This window comes from Salmo salar, unplaced genomic scaffold (genome assembly GCF_965601325.2).
Source record: "Salmo salar unplaced genomic scaffold, fSalSal1 ptg000347l, whole genome shotgun sequence".
NCBI classification, from domain to species: domain Eukaryota; kingdom Metazoa; phylum Chordata; class Actinopteri; order Salmoniformes; family Salmonidae; genus Salmo; species Salmo salar.
Genome location: NW_027675356.1, coordinates 1,536,874 through 1,542,996, shown reverse-complemented (window position 1 = coordinate 1,542,996; position 6,123 = coordinate 1,536,874).

Below are 6,123 nucleotides of genomic sequence, written 5' to 3'. Positions count from 1 at the left end.
CGGCTTTTTCAAGAGAGGCTTTATTACTGCCACTTTTAGTGAGCTTGGTACACATCCGGTGGATAGAGAGCCGTTTATTATGTTCAACATAGGAGGGCCAAGCACAGGAAGCAGCTCTTTCAGTAGTTTAGTTGGAATAGGGTCCAGTATGCAGCTTGAGGGTTTGGAGGCCATGATTATTTTCATCATTGCGTCAAGAGATATAGTACTAAAACACTTTAGTATCTCCCTTGATCCTAGGTCCTGGCAGAGTTGTGCAGACTCAGGACAATGGAGCTTTGGAGGAATACCCAGATTTAAAGAGGAGTCTGTAATTTGCTTTCTAATGATCATGATCTTTTCCTCAAAGAAGTTCATAAATTTATTACTGCTGAAGTGAAAGCCATCCTCCATTTGCGAAGGCTGCTTTTTAGTTAGCTTTGCGACAGTATCAAAAAGAAATTTCGGATTGTTCTTATTTTCCTCAATTAAGTTGGAAAAATAGGATGATCGAGCAGCAGTAAGGGCTCTTCGATACTGCACGGTACTGTCTTTCCAAGCTAGTCGGAAGACTTCCAGTTTGGTGTGGCGCCATTTCCGTTCCAATTTTCTGGAAGCTTGCTTCAGAGCTCGTGTATTTTCTGTATACCAGGGAGCTAGTTTCTTATGACAGATGTTTTTAGTTTTTTGGGGTGCAACTGCATCTAGGGTAATGCGCAAGGTTAAATTGAGTTCCTCGGTTAGGTGGTTAACTGATTTTTGTCCTCTGACGTCCTTGGGTAGGCAGAGGCAGTCTGGAAGGGCATCAAGGAATCTTTGGGTTGTCTGAGAATTTATAGCACGACTTTTAATGCTCCTTGGTTGGGGTCTGAGCAGATTATTTGTTGCAATTGCAAACGTAATAAAATGGTGGTCCGATAGTCCAGGATTATGAGGAAAAACATGTAGATCCACAACATTTATTCCATGGGACAAAACTAGGTCCAGAGTATGACTGTGGCAGTGAGTAGGTCCAGAGACATGTTGGACAAAACCCACTGAGTCGATGATGGCTCCGAAAGCCTTTTGGAGTGGGTCTGTGGACTTTTCCATGTGAATGTTAAAGTCACCAAAAATTAGTACAGTACAGTAATACCTAGCAATATGCTTGTGTTTCTAGCTCCAACAGTACAGTAATACCTAGCAATATGCTTGTGTTTCTAGCTCCAACAGTAATACCTAGAAATATGCTTGTGTTTCTAGCTCCAAAGGTAATACCCAGCAATATGCTTGTGTTTCTAGCTCCAACAGTACAGTAATACCTAGCAATATGCTTGTGTTTCTAGCTCCAACAGTAATACCTAGCAATATGCTTGTGTTTCTATCTCCAACAGTAATACCCAGCAATATGCTTGTGTTTCTAGCTCCAACAGTACTGTAATACCTGGCAATATGCTTGTGTTTCTAGCTCCAGCAGTAATACCCAGCAATATGCTTGTGTTTCTAGCTCCAACAGTAAAACCTAGCAATATGCTTGTGTTTCCAGCTCCAACAGTAATACCTAGCAATATGCTTGTGTTTCTAGCTCCAACAGTAATAACTAGCAATATGCTTGTGTTTCTAGCTCCAACAGTGTTGTAATACCTTGCAATATGCTTGTGTTTCTAGCTCCAACAGTAATTCCTAGCAATATGCTTGTGTTTCCAGCTCCAACAGTAATACCTAGCAATATGCTTGTGTTTCTAGCTCCAACAGCACAGTAATACCTAGCAATATGCTTGTGTTTCTAGCTCCAACAGTGCTGTAATACCTAGCAATATGCTTGTGTTTCTAGCTCCAACAGTAATATCGAGCAATATGCTTGTGTTTCTAGCTCCAACAGTAATACCCAGCAATATAATTGTGTTTCTAGCTCCAACAGTACAGTAATACCTAGCAATATGCTTGTGTTTCTAGCTCCAACAGTAATACCCAGCAATATGCTTGTGTTTCTAGCTCCAAAAGTAATACCTAGCAATATGCTTGTGTTTCTAGCTCCAACATTACAGTAATACCCAGCAATATGCTTGTGTTTCTAGCTCCAACAGTAATACCCAGCAATATGCTTGTGTTTCTTGCTCCAACAGTACAGTAATACCTAGCAATATGCTTGTGTTTCCAGCTCCAACAGTAATACCTAGCAATATGCTTGTGTTTCTAGCTCCAACAGTAATAACTAGCAATATGCTTGTGTTTCTAGCTCCAACAGTACAGTAATACCTAGCAATATGCTTGTGTTTCTAGCTCCAACAGTACTGTAATACCTAGCAATATGCTTGTGTTTCTAGCTCCAACAGTAATACCTAGCAATATGCTTGTGTTTCTAGCTCCAACAGTAATACCCAGCAATATGATTGTGTTTCTAGCTCCAACAGTACAGTAATACCTAGCAATATGATGGTGTTTCTAGCTCCAACAGTAATACCCAGCAATATGCTTGTGTTTCTAGCTCCAACAGTAATACCTAGCAATATGCTTGTGTTTCTAGCTCTAACAGTACAGTAATACCCAGCAATATGCTTGTGTTTCTAGCTCCAACAGTAATACCCAGCAATATGCTTGTGTTTCTTGCTCCAACAGTACAGTAATACCTAGCAATATGCTTGTGTTTCTAACTCCAACAGTACAGTAATACCTAGCAATATGCTTGTGTTTCTAGCTCCAACATTAATACCTAGCAATATGCTTGTGTTTCTAGCTCCAACAGTGGTGTAATACCTAGCAATATGCTTGTGTTTCTAGCTCCAACAGGAATTCCTAGCAATATGCTTGTGTTTCTAGCTCCAACAGTAAAACCCAGCAATATGCTTGTGTTTCTAGCTCCAACAATAATACCTAGCAATATGCTTGTGTTTCTAGCTCCAACAGTAATACCTAGCAATATGCTTGTGTTTCTAGCTCCAACAGTGTTGTAATACCTAGCAATATGCTTGTGTTTCTAGCTCCAACAGTAATTCCTAGCAATATGCTTGTGTTTCCAGCTCCAACAGTAATACCTAGCAATATTCTTGTGTTTCTAGCTCCAACAGCACAGTAATACCTAGCAATATGCTTGTGTTTCTAGCTCCAACAGTGCTGTAATACCTAGCAATATGCTTGTGTTTCTAGATCCAACAGTAATATCGAGCAATATGCTTGTGTTTCTAGCTCCAACAGTAATACCCAGCAATATAATTGTGTTTCTAGCTCCAACAGTACAGTAATACCTAGCAATATGCTTGTGTTTCTAGCTCCAACAGTAATACCCAGCAATATGCTTGTGTTTCTAGCTCCAAAAGTAATACCTAGCAATATGCTTGTGTTTCTAGCTCCAACATTACAGTAATACCCAGCAATATGCTTGTGTTTCTAGCTCCAACAGTAATACCCAGCAATATGCTTGTGTTTCTTGCTCCAACAGTACAGTAATACCTAGCAATATGCTTGTGTTTCTAGCTCCAACAGTACAGTAATACCTAGCAATATGCTTGTGTTTCTAGCTCCAACAGTAATACCTAGAAATATGCTTGTGTTTCTAGCTCCAAAGGTAATACCTAGCAATATGCTTGTGTTTCTAGCTCCAACAGTACAGTAATACCTAGCAATATGCTTGTGTTTCTAGCTCCAACAGTAATACCTAGCAATATGCTTGTGTTTCTAGCTCCAACAGTAATACCAAGCAATATGCTTGTGTTTCTAGCTCCAACAGTACAGTAATACCTAGCAATATGCTTGTGTTTCTAGCTCCAACAGTACTGTAATACCTAGCAATATGCTTGTGTTTCTAGCTCCAACAGTATTACCTAGCAATATGCTTGTGTTTCTAGCTCCAACAGTAATACCCAGCAATATGATTGTGTTTCTAGCTCCAACAGTACAGTAATACCTAGCAATATGCTTGTGTTTCTAGCTCCAACAGTAATACCCAGCAATATGCTTGTGTTTCTAGCTCCAACAGTAATACCTAGCAATATGCTTGTGTTTCTAGCTCTAACAGTACAGTAATACCCAGCAATATGCTTGTGTTTCTAGCTCCAACAGTAATACCCAGCAACATGCTTGTGTTTCTTGCTCCAACAGTACAGTAATACCTAGCAATATGCTTGTATTTCTAACTCCAACAGTACAGTAATCCCTAGCAATATGCTTGTGTTTCTAGCTCCAACATTAATACCTAGCAATATGCTTGTGTTTCTAGCTCCAACAGTACAGTAATACCTAGCAATATGCTTGTGTTTCTAGCTCCAACAGTAATTCCTAGCAATATGCTTGTGTTTCTAGCTCCAACAGTAAAACCCAGCAATATGCTTGTGTTTCTAGCTCCAACAATAATACCTAGCAATATGCTTGTGTTTCTAGCTCCAACAGTAATACCTAGCAATATGCTTGTGTTTCTAGCTCCATCAGTGTTGTAATACCTAGCAATATGCTTGTGTTTCTAGCTCCAACAGTAATTCCTAGCAATATGCTTGTGTTTCTAGCTCCAACAGTAATACCTAGCAATATGCTTGTGTTTCTAGCTCCAAAGGTAATACCTAGCAATATGCTTGTGTTTCTTGCTCCAACAGTACAGTAATACCTAGCAATATGCTTGTGTTTCTAGCTCCAACAGTACAGTAATACCTAGCAATATGCTTGTGTTTCTAGCTCCAACAGTAATACCTAGAAATATGCTTGTGTTTCTAGCTCCAAAGGTAATACCCAGCAATATGCTTGTGTTTCTAGCTCCAACAGTACAGTAATACCTAGCAATATGCTTGTGTTTCTAGCTCCAACAGTAATACCTAGCAATATGCTTGTGTTTCTAGCTCCAACAGTAATACCCAGCAATATGCTTGTGTTTCTAGCTCCAACAGTACTGTAATACCTGGCAATATTCTTGTGTTTCTAGCTCCAGCAGTAATACCCAGCAATATGCTTGTGTTTCTAGCTCCAACAGTAAAACCTAGCAATATGCTTGTGTTTCCAGCTCCAACAGTAATACCTAGCAATATGCTTGTGTATCTAGCTCCAACAGTGCTGTAATACCTAGCAATATGCTTGTGTTTCTAGCTCCAACAGTAATATCGAGCAATATGCTTGTGTTTCTAGCTCCAACAGTAATACCCAGCAATATAATTGTGTTTCTAGCTCCAACAGTACAGTAATACCTAGCAATATGCTTGTGTTTCTAGCTCCAACAGTAATACCCAGCAATATGCTTGTGTTTCTAGCTCCAAAAGTAATACCTAGCAATATGCTTGTGTTTCTAGCTCCAACATTACAGTAATACCCAGCAATATGCTTGTGTTTCTAGCTCCAACAGTAATACCCAGCAATATGCTTGTGTTTCTTGCTCCAACAGTACAGTAATACCTAGCAATATGCTTGTGTTTCCAGCTCCAACAGTAATACCTAGCAATATGCTTGTGTTTCTAGCTCCAACAGTAATAACTAGCAATATGCTTGTGTTTCTAGCTCCAACAGTACAGTAATACCTAGCAATATGCTTGTGTTTCTAGCTCCAACAGTACTGTAATACCTAGCAATATGCTTGTGTTTCTAGCTCCAACAGTAATACCTAGCAATATGCTTGTGTTTCTAGCTCCAACAGTAATACCCAGCAATATGATTGTGTTTCTAGCTCCAACAGTACAGTAATACCTAGCAATATGATGGTGTTTCTAGCTCCAACAGTAATACCCAGCAATATGCTTGTGTTTCTAGCTCCAACAGTAATACCTAGCAATATGCTTGTGTTTCTAGCTCTAACAGTACAGTAATACCCAGCAATATGCTTGTGTTTCTAGCTCCAACAGTAATACCCAGCAATATGCTTGTGTTTCTTGCTCCAACAGTACAGTAATACCTAGCAATATGCTTGTGTTTCTAACTCCAACAGTACAGTAATACCTAGCAATATGCTTGTGTTTCTAGCTCCAACATTAATACCTAGCAATATGCTTGTGTTTCTAGCTCCAACAGTGGTGTAATACCTAGCAATATGCTTGTGTTTCTAGCTCCAACAGGAATTCCTAGCAATATGCTTGTGTTTCTAGCTCCAACAGTAAAACCCAGCAATATGCTTGTGTTTCTAGCTCCAACAATAATACCTAGCAATATGCTTGTGTTTCTAGCTCCAACAGTAATACCTAGCAATATGCTTGT